The 18,875-nt window shown below is 34.1% G+C and overlaps 1 protein-coding gene across 1 annotated transcript in view; it reads right to left on the reverse strand.

Annotated features, from left to right (window-relative positions):
- LOC143223408 (uncharacterized) overlaps positions 1-18,875 on the reverse strand; it is a 43,569-nt gene that overhangs the window by 17,367 nt on the left and 7,327 nt on the right. The gene's annotated exons all lie outside the window — the stretch shown is intronic.

Genomic DNA, 18,875 nt, shown 5'->3' on the forward strand with positions numbered 1-18,875 from the left:
GAGAAGATGTCGCAAAGCAAGCATTTTCTTATTCATAATTGTCTGGATACACAAATACACACACACAAATATTGTGATACTGATGCCACTGTTCATGAAATCTATTTGTCTTCAATTAAACTAGGCTTCTAGAACTTACACAAGAAAATTCATGAAAAGTTGAGTGAAAGTTTACTAAGTGGTTTTAAGTAAAAAATAATATTTCAATTTTATTTGTCTTGAACAGATATTTACCATTTTCTTTGCTATCCAGGAAACTACAGTATTGCCTCATTATAACCTCCCTCAGGTATAACACTGTGATGCCTTGGCTCCCAAATATTTATTATCATTTGCTGCTTAGTTCATTACCACATGATTTCAGAGGCTAAAACCATTACAGTCTGTTACAAAATATATGGAAAACTGGGAATTCCTGAGTACAAAGCCCAGTGATGATATTAGGGTGTTGGAAATTAAGATAACAAAGGAAACTGGAAATGTGACTTCATTATTTGAAATAGTAAGAAAGTTTCATCTCTATATAACTTATAAAGAACAGGTTTAAAGTCACATGGACAATTTTCTAGTCATTTGCATTCATGGTAGTATAGAAAACTATTAACTTTTGTTAAACCCAGCTAAGATTCAATCTATCTGGTCATAAGTAACATCATTAAAGAGAAACTGTTTTAACTTTGTGGAGAGGGCAAGAAGTTCTAAGAATTATTTATAGATCTAACCAACATACTGCTCAATGTCCGGAGGAAACAGAGATGTCATTAACTACGGCAGATTTAGAGCAGCATTAAGCCTACTCATTTTTGCCATGATTTTAAGTATCAAACAGCTATTCTAGGAATTTTAATGCACATGTGAAATGCTCTACCTTACACTCAAAAAAAAACTTGAAACCAAATGAGGTAGACTAAAGTATCAGACTTTTTAAATAAATAAGTGAATATGAGTGTGCCTTGTTTCCAAGATATCAATGTTTGCATTCATATGTTATGTTCTTTTATATATATTTTTCCAATGTAAGGAAACAATTATTTCATTGGTTGCTTTAGTAGTTTGTTGAATCTATGTTTGTTCAGCATGAGTGTTTTCTTCACTCGTTGGTCATAATGCTTAACTCTGAGCCTTGAGGTAGAAGACAGTTAGAACAATGTAATTGAAAGACAGAAGATGCTGCAAAGATCCAAAACAACTTAACCAGGAGAGAAAAAAAACAAACAGAAGAAGGCATCTGCATACAAGAGATACAAGTGATTTAGGAACTAACTTGAAACTAGACCTGAGCTAGAAAAATTAAAGATTTGACCCACCAACTCAAGACTCAATCAGAGAAAAGAAATTTTCACTATAACTGACAACTATCAACTTCAATGCTTCCAGTACCCTCTGAATGGCCAAACAAGATACACCTATCCTATGTTATGGTTATGGGTTACTACAATAAAAAAAGCACAACATAAACAAATATATTAAGCACATTAGTTTTGGAAATAAGTTAAAACAAAGAAGCAAATGTACATAAAACTAGTAATATAAGTTTCTTTTTGCTCCAACAAATCTATAGTGAAAACTGCACAAAAATGATTCAACAACATGTTGCTCCTGAAATTACTTTCTAATTTGTCCCTGCTCTCACCTCATGCTTCATGTCTACACAATAAGTACATTTCCAAATACACCATTTTGTTTGAAACTACTTCTACTACAATGATCTTGTCATAATTTCATAACTCAATAATTTACTTTTCATAATTATTTGGTTTTTTTTATTTTAATTTCGCGCAAAGCTACTTGAGGGTTATCTGCACTAGCCATCCCTAATTTAGCAGTGTAAGACTAGAGGAAAGGCAACTAGTCATCACCACCCACTGTCACTCTTGGGCTACTCTTTTACCAATGAATAGTGGGATTGATCATCACATTATAATGCCCCCATGACTGAAAGGGTGAGTATGTTTGTCATATTTATTTCCCAAACTCTCTTAAGTATTAACTTCAAAGATTTCACATACCTTCTTTGTAAGAATTTTACTTCTCCATGATTCACAGACAAATTATTCAATGTTAAGTTAAATTGCACATGTCTTTAAAACATATAGAAATTGTTATTTCAAAGCAATAGTTATAATGTTAACTGACCATAAATAAGGTTTTTGATAATATTTTACATAAATAAATATAAAAGGATATTCATTTGTATTTATACAATAAATGTAAGAAACAATGACAAATACTTTTCAATCCTCTTTTGAAAAATTTTTCCCCATGAAAACAGAAGTCTGCCCAACACATAAAACCTTGAGCTATGACTATCATATCAACTCTAACATACATATATTTAAAGTCTCTGGAACACTTGCTACTGGCAGAGCTCAAATTGTGACAACAGCCACTAACCTGCTAGCTAGAACAACACTATTTTCATCATTAAAACAGTGGTATGTATAGATCTAGATCAGAAGTTATTTTTAAAAATTACATCCAAAAGAAGTATCAGATTTATTTTTTATTAGACATGAAGGCTTGCCTTTTTTGTGCACACATAAATGAGTATAATATATATTATCAAATGCTTTTCCAAAATAAGAACTGAACTTTTTTACAGGAAGATATAATTCACATAAACAATTTAACAAATCCAATACACACAGAGGTTGAATCTAATACTCATGATCATTTTCTTTAGAAAATTAAGTGGGAAGAAGCAAGATTTAGTCCTAAGTTTGTCTAAAAAACTTTTCAAATGGTTAATTTAAGTGATTGAATCCACACCTACAAGTGAAATTTGGACAAATTGCTTTATATGTTATGTTGTTATGCTAACATAAAAGTCATCACAGTATTCAAACAAGAAAAAAGTGTCTAAATTATCTAATTACTGAAATCTGAATGGTGTGCATAGCCCGGTTCACAAATTGTTTTCATTCTTCCAATTCATTTAAGCTTCAAATACTTTAAAAATTGATTAATACTATACTTGTTTTATAGGATATGACTTTCAAAACATTACAAAATAATTTAATCTGAAAGTATAAAACCTTTTCCCACTGAAGGAATGTAGTGGTAAGATACTGATGCACTAAATTCCTAGGAACATTTCTTAAAGAGTTGAAAATAACCAAAGTTTGCCAATCAATACATTTATTTTTAAATTTTCAAAGTGTATGAAAGAAAAATATGAAAAAGTTATCTTGATTTGTTGATGTTTTTAACACTGCTTTGGTCAAAATTGAGTTTAGGTAAGTCACGTTTGGTACAATATAAAAGATTCCACTCTATTTGAACATGTAATAGCCCTAAACATGACTAAATATTTCTTTTTTTTTTTTTTTTACTGAAGACACAACAAATTGCATGTGAAACATGTCTTACTGTTTCTTTAAGAATGCCCTACTCTCTTCACATTCAACAAGAATATATTTTTCAGTTGCTCAAGTAACCTCAAAGTCAACCTATTTTGAGGTTTAATGATGGTGTAAGTTCTACAACAGTTTTATTACATTTCAATTACATTTTTCACTGAATAATTATCTTGCCCCAGCTATAGCCTTTGTTTTACACTTTTGAAACCACAATTATGCCACTGTCTGATGCTGTATTTACAATATTCTAAGGAAAGCTTATATATTTGGTATATATATTCTACAAAACACTAAACACAGATATGAGAATGATGTTGAACCTACACCACAATAAAGCTGTTCATCTGGAAACACAATGCTACAAAAATCACAATTACCAAAGATGATGTTTAAATGATTTTCATTTCATAGTTTATGTAAAAAAAATTGCACAAAACTTTGAGTTGATATCAAAAAGAAACTGAAATATGAACATTTAAACTAGAGAGATGTTTTTCCAAATAATCACTAAAATAATTAAGAGAAAGTGTGAAGCAGACCAGGAAAACAATGCTACCACACTTGTGACAACCCTTGAGTACTCATACCATATATGGAGGAATATCCACCAGTAGAGCTAGCCTTAGCGGAAACACCCCCCAGTTTGTGCAGGTGCTGCTAAAGACAAGGTCACATGACCATACACACAGACAACTACAAGTAGGTACACGTAGAGTTAAGACCGGACAAGGCCACTTTGGTGCAGGAAATATGGCACAGATCCAAGATAGGTAGGGCGTGATTATTTAATGTAGACCTACTTACTATACATAACACTATACCACACATACATACAAACACAGATTAAGTTCAACATATTTTTGTACAAAATTCGTTGGTGTCATTACATGCAATCTAATTATTTGTTTAATCTAACAAAAAAGCAGTTTTTACAAGTACAAAAATGATGTTGTATATACTTTAACTTGAACATCATAATTATATGATAACCACAAAGCTATTAAAATGCATCTAAAAATTTTAATCTACACACATTCATGATTTCTGTGAATGACCTAGAGCCAAAAATATAACATTATAATTTTATACAGATTGCTCTTTTGCATTTAAAAGTATGTGTATAAAAACTTATATGTGACAAGTGACAAAACATTACATATAAATCTAAAAACTAGTATTAAAAGTAAACAAGCTCCATCTTACAAGTTTAGTGGTAAAGGCATTTATTTATATCAGTTGCTACATTAAATAAATTCACTCAGTAATAGATCTTTATGATCCAGTATTCTACTACAAGTTTCACATACCTATGAGGTTAACTATATGAAATTCATTGCATACAAACTTAAAAATATAGAAAACAAAAGGGTATCTTCAATAACCACAGCATTTGAAATTATTTTAGGCAAGGTTAGACTAAATTTATCTAATAAACTTTGTTATCCTTTTAATAGGTGTATTTTTGTGTGCCAGCAATACAAAGCATGGCACACATATACCAATTCAATTTTATTACTCATTAAGGTCTCTACCATCCTACCTTCAAACTGAAATTCTTCTAGACAGGATTACAGTAAATTAATCTGCGAAACCTTGATGATGGTCAATTACACCCTCAGTCCAAAACTATAATTAGATATCAAAATCAGTTGAGAGATGATGGAGTTACAAGCTAAAAAATTGTATTTGAAAAAAAACAAAAAACTCAGCCATTTGATAAGTCACTATGCCACAGCTGAAAAAGAAAAAAAGCAGGAGGTTCTAAACTGAACCTGTACATGCTAAGCATGATAAGATTCTGTAATCAGTAATATTCTTTGTCATCTATTCAAACAAAACGATGAGTCACTAAAAAGAGAGTTTCTGGCTCCTCTACAATGTTAACATAACATAAGAGACCAGTCTCACTACCAACACACAATTAATTTAAACTGAATTTTATGATAAAATGAATTGAAAATTTCATATTAATTATGAAAAAAATTGACAAATTGTCAGTCAGTCCAGTTTAAGAATTCATTTAACTGATGTTGAATAATACTATTTCTTAAAATAAACTGCCAGGAGTCAGCCGGACTCTAAGATTTGACTAGGAAAAACTAGAAAGGGCCCACAAGTTTGTCATAAAAAATAACAAAAAAACAACATACTTTTCAAAGGGGCCCACCATGACTTTTCCCACTGTCTTGTTAGTCTGGTCAGTGTCTGTGACCTACTAAATACGTCAGTTGCTAAATAAAGTTACAATCTCTAAATATATAGGGTGAGGAACTCAACTCCTACTCTTCTGCCCCTAAAGTACCCTTTTTTCCAAAAGGTAATAAAACTATAAATTCTAGAATTGATCACAATATTCACATATCCCATAACCCCTGATATTGTAGTCAATAAAAGAATTGGTAACAATTATTTAAAATAGGTCAGCAAACTATAAAACTAATCCACTGTGAATATGATGTTTATATTTCTCCAATGATAGTTTATTTGATCAGGTATTTTTCTCCAGTCCTTACTGTTATAAATTAAAATCTCTCATGGTGGGAAGTGAATAGGCTTATTACTTAATTAAGGATTTAAACTGAAACTATGAATGTTAATATTTCTCCTATACTATGAAATTAAATCAGAATACATTGTACAAAAAGTAAAATACATCTTTAAAGAACATGTTTATTACGTACTGCGTTTTTTAATATTTTATTCTGCCTAACGCCAGACGATTTTATTTAGCTTAAGGGTAGTTCTCGCGGTGAAAGTGTTAATACAATCTCATTTAACTTCCGAAACTATGAAGGAAGGCAGGTTGTATGTGTCAAGTTTTTTTTTTTTTTAATGTAAAATAAAAAGGTAAACATGTATTTATACAAAATTGTGAATAAAATGTCATAATGGTAATTTATTTATATTTCAGTAATCATTATGTCAGAGGGTTCATCACATTAAAACTGATAATTTATAAAACCCTATGGCAGTTTTTGGCTTTTTACCCTACATGTACTAAAAGCAACCCATATTCTCCATATCCTCTGAAAAAAAAGGTGCATTCCTTAAAATGTTTGCAAAATAATCTTTTTGTAACAGAGTCCTTGCCATTTTAAAGTAATCTGCATGTTTCTGACCATATTCGTACATTTTATGTAGTGTTAATTTTTACTTCTATGTACTATTAAACTAGAGCGTGGTTTTTCAAACTGTGCACCGCGGAGCCCTCGCGAGGAAATTTTAGAATGTTAATATTTCTCCTATACTATGAAATTAAATCAGAATACATTGTACAAAAAGTAAAATACATCTTTAAAGAACACGTTTACTGCGTATTGCGTTTTTTAATATTTTCTTCTGCCTAACGCCAGACGATTTTATTTAGCTTAAGGGTAGTTCTCGCGGTGAAAGTGTTAATACAATCTCATTTAACTTCGACAGTGGCACTACTAGTTGCTCGTAGATATGGCACCATCTCAAGATCGCATGCGCCTTTGTAGATATATGACAGCCTATTAATTTTCGTATGAAACATCGGTCAACCCTGCGTAGTGATTGCCAGTAGATCTGGATTAGTGGCTAAATATTGAACGAAATGAAACATGACGTCATAGCTGAAACTTGTCCAAATTTGAAACATTGTGATGCGATTAGATGCAGTATCAATTGTTTCAATTTCAGAGTAAATTTTTATGAAGTATAATTATATTTATGACAATTATAACTGGTAATTGTTAAGTTACAGTAGATTCGTTGTAGGTTAATCAAACAAGCTTGGTACCAATAAGCTTATTACTTTGTTTCATTTCTTTCGACATTTAGACGCACGTCAGATCTGGCTTAATATTTTATTATTTGGCTTACAAATTTCTATTAAAAACAAAAAGAAATTGTAAAATAATAATAGGTTACCCTTTTCCTTTAGAAAAATAATCTTATTCTAGCGGCCTAGCATCTTACCACAAACCTTTATTTTTGACTTCGTTATGGCAACACTTATCTTAGGTCTGCATCTCATTGTATGATGATAAAACTCAAATGCTTGAACGAGTTTTCATTAAGAAACTATTTTGTGTTCGTGAAGATACTTTTCAAGTGCCAAAGATATAAGAATAAGCTTTCAGACAAATTAATGATAGATAAGTGGCTGAATATCAGTAATAAATCTGATACGAGTAAAACTCTTCCTAGGCCTAAGACGAATTCATTGGCATTATCGTCGTGTGCAAAAACTTGAACGCAGATAATACAAGTAGTACCGAAACAAGAAAGTAAGATGAAAGTTTTATTGGATATGGTTTAAATGGACAGGTAATGAATGTAGAACAGTGTTGAGTAAGAGTAGTTTGTATCCAGCAAAGTTAAAACGGCATCTAAAAACCAAACACTTCCAATTAAAGAAACCAACTTCCTAGTATTTCAAAAGGAAGTGTTTGCAATTAAATGCAAGGAAAGCTGCATTTCGTTTGTTTGTTCATCAGGACTACCAAAGTTCTCTTATTGTTTCATATCGTGTTAGTTACCGTATTGAAATAGCAGATGAAGCTCATACAATTGCAGATAATTTGATAAAACCATGCGCAAAAGAGTTTACGTAATGACGGATGAGAAATTTCTTAAAAACAAACTCTGTGCCCCTTTCTGACAAGTCGGTTTCTCGAAGAATCAAGGATGTGTCAGCAAACTGTTTAACGGAGTTAATAAGGCGAGTCCAAATTTTTCGCTTCAGATGGATGAATCAACAGATGTCGCAGGTTATGCGATGTTGCTCGTATTTGTTCGCTATTATAATTCACGAAAATACTTTTGATGAAGACATACTAATTTGCAAATCTTTGCCTACTCACAACAGGCGAAGAAATATTTAAACCGATCGATTTATTTAAGGAAGAACATGAGATCCAACAGCAGCTTTACTCAAGCATTTGCATTGACGGGGCTGCAGCTACGACTCGAAAATTTTCAAGCACAATGGCACGTATAAAAAAGAAAAATCCGGACCATCGAGAGTGTCCACTGTTGTCTTCATCGTCACGCACTTGCAATGAAACGAATGCCAGAACACTTATAAAGAGGTATTGGGTGATCTCATAAAAATAGTTATTTTATAAAATCAAAACCACCCAATGGGAGTATCTTCAGTTTAATCTGTGAGGATATGGGAAGTTTGCATAAAAATTTGTTGCTTCATACTGAAGTCTATTGGCTTTCTCGGGGAAAAGTGCTCGCTCGGTTTCATGAACTGCGTGAGGATATAGGTTTCTTTTTACCTAATTCCATTTTGAACGTTAATACTAATTAAGGGGCTAATGTTGGATATAGAGAATGGCTTACATTTCAGATGTATTTGTCTATCTAAATAAAGTGAATGCTAGAATGCAGGTTACCAGGGTAATATACTTCAAAGCTCAGAGTAAAATGGAAGCCCTTCAACGTAAGCTAAAACTCTGGGGTTAATGTATACTTATAGAAGGGCTTGATTGATTCGAAAATATTAGTAGTTTTTTTTTTTTTTACTTATGAATGAAGTTTCCTTAAGTGAAGATGCAAGTTTCAGTCTTGCAGCATGTATCTGATTTGTGTATAACTACTGGAGAGTACTTCCCTCTTCATTTAGAGAAATTACTGTGGATTCAAAATGTCTTTGTTGACTCTGCAAATACCAATGATTATAGAAATTTCAACTGATTACACCATAAAAACAAAATTTCAGCAGGAAAAAATTTCACAATTTTGGATTCAAATAGCCATGGAATACCTTGAAATAAGTAAGAGAGCTTTGAAAAATGTTGATGTGTTTTCCAACAACATATCTGTGCGAGCAAACATTTTCATTGTATACAACTACAAAGACCAAATTTAGAAAAAGGCTAAATACTGAAGATGATTTGTGCTTACAGGTAACAACCATAATTTCAAATATTGAACTACTTTGTGAACAAAAGGAAGCCCATCCAAGCCTCTAATAAATAAATAAGTACACTGTACTTTTTTGCTGACAAATTTTACAAGCAGAAATTTTTGAACAACTAAAAATTTTTCTTTAAATATTGATATTTTTAATAAATTTATTATAAAAGCTTGAAGTAAACTTTATTTGGTGTTAGTGACTTATTCTTTCTCTTTTTTTTTTTTTATTAAGGCCCTGGAATTTTTTTTTTCCTGACTTGAAGATTCACAGATCTAAAAAGTTTGGGAACCCCTGAACTAGAGAATACATGTATGTTGCTTTCCTAACAATTTTGAAAAGGCATTTTTCTGATATAGCATTACACTTAATCTAACAAACTTTTAAAATCATTAAACCTTTTAAGTCTTCTTGGCTGACTTGGATGAACTAACAAAAACAACAACAACAAAATTCAAACTAAGTTTAACAGTTTCTTCAGAAATTGAAAGGAAAAAAAATTGAAAAGATTGGTAAACTTTGACAAGCTAATTTTGCAAATTTTCTTGTAACAAAATAATTATATGAGAATTTGACATTTATTTCAGACTATCAACTAATTTTTGGATATATTTTAAGGAATCTTTCAGGTTTAGCTCAACTATTCTAAGTTCAAACATCTGCCATAATTATAATTGAAGGGTGTTTTCCTTAGGTATCATACCAGTTTGAATAAAGCAACCTAAAGAGGAACTCTCCATATCAGTCTCTTTCCCCATAAGCAGCATAGTATCAGGGAAGCAAGGGATTTTGTGTTTAATTAGATGACACAGAGAGGAAGAAATATGCATAGGGTGGGTGGACTGAGCAGGAATCATCATGTCTGTGTAAAGTCTATGTCTGAGTGATCAGCGATTTACTGTTTTCAAGAAGAATAGGAACTGTCCGAGCACTTTTAGGCACTTTTTTCCAGATAGCTTGTAAGGTACATAAAAAATATACATTTTCAAAACAGTCTTTCAGACTTCTTGTAGGTATTTTAGTAGAATAAAATGACTCCTCTCGAGATAATTCAGAACCTCAGGAAGCTTCAAAAATGTTATGAGAATTTGTGTTGAATAAGATTCACGAAACTTAAAAAAATTGTTTTTCTAATTATATTTTTATTTCTTTTAAAAAAATAAAATTAATTTTAAGAAAGATGATTCTTATCAGTACCATAACTGAAATATTTCAACTCAAAATGTAGATACAGTATAAAAGATCCTTGAATAAGAAAAACAACAACTTCTAAACAGTTTAGTGGTGAGGAAAGGAATGAGTTTTTATTTAAATTAAGAGCTGAAGAGAAGTACTGTCACCATATTATTGGTGGAAAAATAGTATAATGGTCTGTTGTTGTTTGCAACACTGACTATTGTAGTGTGTTATTACATTCGGATGCAAGAGCTTAGCACATGCACAAGTACTTTTCAGCAGTACTTCTATAGCTCAACTTAACTTTTTCAGTGAAGAGAAGAGTACCACATTATGAATAACCACTTACATCTTCAAGTAACATAATTTAATAATGTAATTCATTGAAAAATTGAAAAGCACTTTGATAAAACATGAATGAAGATGGAGTAACTTTATAATTGATGTGCTTTATGTTTTTTGTACTCTTTAATAAAATGGTGGGGAGTTAAAATAATGTTCAGTATACCACTGTAATCAAATATATATTTGACAATACTTTGTTGTTGACAAAGCAATGAAAATTTTAAAACATCAAAATATAACTATGGGCAATGTTCTTCAACCACATGTAAACTTTTATTGCATAACACATTGCAATAACAACTAGTGTATCAAAGTGAACATGAACATTTTTAATTAAGAGTTTCAGTGAAGTAGGAGAGAAATAAACTTGCTAACCGAAACATTCCGCTTCTTTTAATACTTAATGGTTGCACACTGAAGAAACAAGAAAGTAATTTTATTTTATGGTACAATATTTGTAAGAAAATAATTATAATTTTCAGAAATCATTCAAGGAGCAAAGAAATTTCTCATGTCTTCTGATTTTCTCTAACTGGTAGTTTTTGGTGTGAATAAACCAAATGATATAGATATCTCTGAAACGATATCCATGAGAAATGGGGTAAAATTTAAAGTTCTATCATGGCTGAATTTTAACTGAAAAGCTTTCAAACCTCTCTTACAATAAAGGTTAAGGAAGATAACAAGTTTATCTTGCAATGTACATCCTTTTACAATTATAACAAGATTAGAAAAACAAGGTGTAAGATATCAATTTTATTTTTTCTTTACATGAACAATATTTTGATTGTATGTTGAAAACTTCAAACTCAAATGTTATTACCAATTCAACACTTTCTTTTGGCTGACATATCAATCCTCTTTTGAGGCAGTTAGAAACTTGATCATGTGATCAAATTTGATACACATGTACTATCCATGGGGATTACTGTGCATGGAGATTGTGTTACCCTTCTATTGGTGGAGAGCTACAGTATTATAACAGTTGCGTCATAAGCTAGTATAATACACATAAACACCTGTAGGAAAGGAAGTTTGTTCAAGACTTGTAGCATATGCAGAATAATCCCAGAATTAAAAATATATCACTGTAGGCTGAAAAACAACTCCAATGTTGGAAAAGCTCAAATCTTCCTACTCAAAGAAAAATGGAATCTCAAGCTTATACCTCCTTAATTTATTTATTCACATATCTAACTGAATTTTAAAATAAGTTATATCTACATAATAATTAAAATATAATTTATATATCCTTAACAGCACAATAGGAAATAGACACAGTGTGTGTAGAATAGTAGTAATGAGGTGTGATTCATTCTACAGGAATGACTACGAGATGTGCCATCAACTGAAACGAAAATGTTTTCAGGAATTTCTGCACCTTTACATGTGTATAAATGCTTTACTGAAATACAGTGTGCTACATTTATATGCATGTATAAACTGAATGAAAAATTTTGTAACATTACAACAGGCTGGAATAGAAATCCTACAGTACTAATATTATCAAACTTCAATTTTTTTGGTTAATAACAATTTTGAAAGTGGATGAGAGTATTATTTTAATAATACTGAAACTTAATATGTCTACAGTCACAAACTAATGTATGTATAGGTATAATTCCATCTAATTATAATGTTCATCCTTTTAATGTCATATACATTCTATTAAGTACATTTACAACTAGTACATAAAACAACTGGTAAAAATAGAATAAAATTTAAGAATAAAAATGAATTAACAATGGCCATGCAACCCATATGAATAGAGGTTCTGCAGAATGACAAACCTCTACATAGTGTTATAAGCCTTCTCAATAACAAAGACAGGTAGGTATTTCATGTTTATTGGCACAAAGCTACTAGGCTATCTGTGCCAAACAAGATGTAGTATACTATAATGGTATATGGAAATTAAAGTAAAAATATTTAAAATTAAGACCTGCCAAGAAGACTGAAGCATTAAATTCAAACTCGCTGTCAGTCACCTGAAGTTGGCCTTTCCAGTCTTAGGTTCAGGTCATAATAATAATTGAAACTGTAAAAGGAACCATGCTAAAATAATATATAGTCCAATAAAAACCTTAAATTAAGTTAAGAAGACCAATGGCTCTTAAAAATGTAAAAACATAAGTGAGGCAGCCAGTATCACCTATGCCATTGACTAATGTCAAGGGCAAACCTACCTTAAAAATATGTTTAAAATGGTGTCATCATTCTTGGTTGTAACAACGGCATGATAATAAAATATGTACCAGATAAAAGGAAGTGGTGAGTTAAAAAACTGTGACCAATGTGTAGCCTAGCCAAAACAAGTTCCTCCCTTCGATCTTTACAGAAACAAGATGGCCAAAGAGCTAAAGAAGGCTTGATTTGAAAAACTTATTATTTCGTTGCTCGCTCCAGGTTAACTGCCAACTGGTGTATAGTTGGGTTTTGATAACTGGACCATAGTCCATATGTGGAACAAGAATGATGGTGATAGAGACAGAGCAGACAGATGTTGCCACTCTGTCAGCTAGCTCATTCCCACAAATACCAACATGACCCAGTGTCCAAAATAACTGGATAGACAGAGATGGGCCAGTTTGTTTTGGATATTGATAAGAATAGGATGGTAACTACCATGGAATGATGTCAGGGCCAATAGACAGCTGAGTGAATCAGTATAGATTGTACAATTTATATATTGCACAGTTTCAATATAATTCAGGGCAAGAGAAATGGCATACAATTAAGCAGTGAACACAGAAACTGTAGAGGGAATTCAGTGTGCTACAAGTGAACTGCAACAAACCATGGCAAAACCTACAGAGTCACATGATTTTGAATCATCTGTATATATGGGAATGGATGGATCATTTGAAAGATGTTCAGCAAATAAAGAGATATATTTCTAATCAGAAGTACCAGCCTTCCTCAAATGACTCAAACAAGGTCACAGTTAGGGATAGTAATCAGCCAAGGTGGAAGAGGCTGATCTGTTGATACTGCTATGCTATTCAAAAATATATCCAATTTTTCTGATTGTGCCCAGATACAAAGGCTAAAAGGAACAATGGCAGATTTTCTATTATAAAAAAGTGTGGCCCAATGAGGATGGAAATCACAACCCCAAGTAGGATGCTGTGGTAAAGAACGAAGTTTGGAAGCATACATAAGAGACAGTTGCAAATGGCAAATATACAGAGGGGGTTCATGGGACTCCACATACAAACTTTGAACTGGAGAAGTATGAAAGGCCCCTGTGCAAAGCTGAAGCCCTTGATGGTGGATAGGATCCAAAATTTTCAATACTGAGGTTCTGGCAGAAACATAAACCATAGACCCATAGTCAAGTTTGGATTGGATAAGGGCATGATAAATATTAAGCATGGAGTATCGAGAGGACATGGAAGATGTTCAGTGCTCTTATACATTTGACACGGAGTTGCTTGATATGGGAAATAAAGTTTAATTTACAGTCAAATACAAGACCTAAGAACTTTGCCTCAGAAATGACAGGAAGTACATCATCATCAATACGAAGTTCTGAATCTGGATGAATACCCCATTGGTGGCAGAAATGTACACACACAGTTTGAGGAAGAGAAAGTTGAAAACCATTTGCTGTGGTCCACTTAAGTATGAGGGCTGTTCAAAAAATACGCGGACTGACATCATAAAACAAAATGTACTTTATTTAGAAGTTACAGGTCTGGGATCCCTTCAAAGTACTCTCCTCCCCAACGCACACACTTATCCCAACGGTGTTTCCACTTGTTGAAACAGTCCTGGTACGCTTCTTTTGTAATGTCCTCCAGCTCCTTCGTCACATTTGCCTTAATCTCGGGAATCGTCTCAAATCTTCTTCCTTTCAAGGGTCTTTTGAGTTTGGGGAACAAGAAAAAATCGCAAGGAGCAAGGTCAGGTGAGTAGGGGTGGGTGGGTGGGTGGGGTAGAACAGTGATCGAGCGTTTGGCCAAAAACTCACGAGTTCTAAGGCACAAATTTCGCAGCAATGTGGTGCATCTTCAATTTTTCGATCAAAATCTCGTAACAAGATCCAACTGATATCCCACACTCTTCAGTAAGCTCCCTGACAGTCAGACGTCGATGTGCCCGCACCAGGGTGTTGATTTTGTCGACGTGGAAGGACGTCTAGGACGCTCATCATCTTCAATGGACTGTCGACCACCCTTAAAACGTTCATGCCACTTGAAACATGCCGTATGCTTCATAGCAGCATCACCGTAAGCCATGTTAAGCATAGCAAAAGTTTCAGTCGCAGATTTTCCAAGTTTAACACAAAATTTCACAGCAAGTCGTTGCTCCTTCAGGTCATTCATTCTGAAATCTGCCAAACGAAAGAATTGCACTTCACTTAAAACTGCGTAGCTAATACACAAATGAAGATATCTGCAATCGGGAAATGGCGTCGTAATCAGCTGATCTGTGCAAACCTAGTGACACCAAGCGGATTCCCCTGGAACCAACTGGAGCCACGCAATCAAAACAGCCAGCGTATTTTTTGAACAGACCTCATATATGATTGATTGCAGTTTGTAGCTGCTGCTCAATAAACCTCATGTTTGATGACTGACACGAGATGTGAAAGTCAACAACATAAAGACCATTTGAAACTATAGGGGTAGCTCTTCACTGATGGCATTAATCTTTATAATGAAAAGTGTGACACTCAGAACACAGCCCTGACGGAATCCAAGTTTCTGTGGGAAAAAAATGGGAAAATGTTGAGCTCACACAGATATGGAATCAGCAGTTCATTAAAAAAGGCTTAATAAAAAATGGCAAATTGCCATGCAATCTGAATGAGTGAAGATCTTGCAAGATGCCATATCTCCATGTTGTATCATAAGCTTTCTCTAAATAAAACAAAAAACAAGATGTTGTTGCTTCAAAAAGGCTTCTCTGTCTGATGTTTCAAGGCAAATTAAGTGGTCTATCATGGAGCATTGTCTTCAGAACCCACACTGAGTGGGTGATTCAAGGAACCAAACAAGATGAGCATTAATCATCCTCTCTAAGGTCTTACTGAGACAACTCGTCAAAGCAACTGGATGGTAATTTGAAGGAATCTTTGGATCCTTTCCAGGTTTAAGAACAGGGAGTACAATAGCTTAGTGCCACATCAGGAAAGACATTCTCCTGCCATATCCAGTTAAAGACAGTCAGGAGAATAGTAAGAGAGGCAGGAGAAAGGTGGCATAGCATCTCATAATGTATATCATCAGATCCAACTGATGTATTGCCAGACCAATAAAGCACAAGTTTAAGATCCACCAGTGTAAGAAGGTGATTGTAGTCATCAGGATGATCAGTCAAAAAGGAAAGAGGTAGATGTTCAACTACTGTTTTAATAGCTAAGAAGGAAGGGGATGAGTTTGAAGAGCTAGATACATGAGAGAAACATTAACCAAAAGTATTGGTAATGCTCTGAACATGAGCAACTTTATGGCCATTGAATATTGAGACAGAGAGGGGGCAGAAGTATACTGTCCACTCACATTCCAGTTCTTGTTTCATGTGACTTTTGAACTGGTGGTTGAAGAAATGCTGGAGTTGTATTTAATACAAGATTCCTTCTGGCTTTGGTGTCTAACTCACCAAGCCTGGGCACGGGCTTGCTGAAACACAATGCAGTTTGAAAGTGTAGGATACCTATAAAATTTATCCCAAGCACGTTTCTGAGCTATTCGTGTTATGGAACAAGCAGAATTCCACCAAGGTCAGGGATGCTGTGGGAAAGATGACAAGGTTTTTGGGATGTACTGAGCAGCTGCTTGGACAATACAGTTGGTTACTGCTGTTACACAATCATTTATCGATGATTACATAAGATGGCAGGATCAAGTTCCAAGAGAGCAGTAAAACAGGGCCAGTTGGCCTGGTCCAACTTCCATAAAGGCACACGGGTCAAGTGGCACTGACCACTACCAATCTCTCTAAATATGATAGGAAAATGATCACTATCCCGTGGATTGATGTCAACCTCCCAAGAAAAGCAAGTCAAAACCAAAGGGGAGCAGATAGAAAGGTCTATAGCAGTAAATAACTGACTAAGTGCATGAAAATATTGTAAGAACCAGTATTGAAGAGAGACAGGTTGTGATTCAGAAGCATATGCTCTATAGCATGACCCCTTACATTGATACTAGAACCACCCCAGAGGGGATTATGCCCATTAAGATCCCCAAAAATTAAAAAGAGGGTTGGCAGTTGCTCAATGAGGGCATCAAGGTCTAATGGATGATAATTTTTCCAGGGGTAAGGTACAGAGAGCAAATAGTGATGGTACAACCCATGGAGATATGGATGGCTACAGCCTCCAAGGGTGTATTCAGTGACAAGGACAGGGTGGACACATGTTGCTCAACCAGCAGTGCTACTCTCCTCCATGTCCTTGTCCTACACATGACTTATCATTTCGGTATAAGGAGTCTAATTGTGACTGTATTAGTAGGTTCTAAAAATGTTTCCTGTAAAGAAAGACATTTGGGATGATAAAACTCAATCAACTCCTTGAAATCACTTGCATTTAATTGAAAACATTGACAGTTCCATTGGATTAGCGTGGCCATTTTTATTTATTTTGGAGGTGAATATGGCATGGAGACTTTCTATTTGCAACCATGCTTTTTTTTTTTTACTGGATGTGGGTTGGTCACTCTCTAGTGATCCTGCTCTGAATCAAGTAGGCAGGTCAATGTTTGTAAAAATACATTCCAGTGATTGAAGATGTGAAAATGGTTTGTTCAATTTTTGGGGTGTTAAGAGAGGAAGACCCTATGGAAACACCTGGGCTTGAACAAGATGAAGTTGGGTAATGACTGGAAGATGTGGTAGGGACAGAGATAGAAGTAGATACTGATTCTTTCACTTTGTTGATTTTGAAGGGTGTTAAATTAAGATGCACTGTTCAGGATTCTGTAGGAGGAATGGAAAGGTCTGTCTGGACTCTTACTGTAGTAGTGGAACAGATTACAGCAGCATAAGTCCAAGATAAAATTGGAAATAGTAATTTCTGAGCCTTTGGGTACGTAATATTGTGAATTGTCTTTAGACGTTGTACTTCTTTCTCTTCTACCCATTTAGGGCCAAAAGTAAAATAGGAAGGATGTGGACCATTACAGTTAATACAATGTGGTTCTAGTTGGTATTAAAAAGCATCATGGTCTTTACCAGCACAACAGACACATGTCAAGGAACCACAGTAAGATGTTTTCGAATGACCAAATCGTTGGCAATGAAAACATCTAACAGGGTTAGGAATATAAGGCCGTACCTTACAATTCAGATATTCTACCTTCATTGTGGTAATAGGACATGATGTTGTAAATGTTAATATTAGAACATTTGTTGGCTCCATAATCCCGTTTCTTATGAGTAAACATCTGATGCACAGCTGTAACACCTTGGCTGGTGAAACCTGCAAGAAACTCTGATTTAGGAATGGTCTTTAAATCCCTCTCAACTATAAATCCTCTGGAAGAATTCAAAGTACAATGAAGAGTAACCTCAATGGGTATATCCCCAATGACCTTTGATTTCAAGAGGAGTCTAGAATGTTGTGATGAAGATGTTTCCACTAAAAATGTCCCCAGACTGTAATTTATTTTACCAATTTAGGAGAACCAGCAAGCCCTTCTAAACCCTGCTGAATAAAAAATGAAGACATCTGCCCTTAAGGGGTTTTCAGTTAAAGAATGTAAAATTAGAAATTGCAGGAGAGGTTCAAGTTGTGAGTTTGACTGTACAGTCATCAATGCACAGTCATTTGCCAGTAGTCAGATTTTTCTCTATGCTGTCATGCTTGCTTATGTTTTTTATTTGAGGAGTATCCATAATAAAAAAAAAGAATATTCCAGTGCTCACTGACCCCACTCACCATGGAGCCCTAGGAGGGGATGCACTACAGTGCTATATAAGGTCACTGCAGCAATGCCAGGGTTTCGTGAGCACTATACCCAAACACCAGTATCACTACACCTGCTGAGGATGTCCTACACTGGCACTCAGTTTACCCTGGCCCAAATGGACTGGGGGGGAGCTACCCTAAGACTGTCCATCTACAGGAATTCAAAGCCAAAGTGGTGTGTTGGAGT

Source organism: Tachypleus tridentatus, chromosome 8 (assembly GCF_004210375.1).
Source record: "Tachypleus tridentatus isolate NWPU-2018 chromosome 8, ASM421037v1, whole genome shotgun sequence".
NCBI lineage: Eukaryota > Metazoa > Arthropoda > Merostomata > Xiphosura > Limulidae > Tachypleus > Tachypleus tridentatus.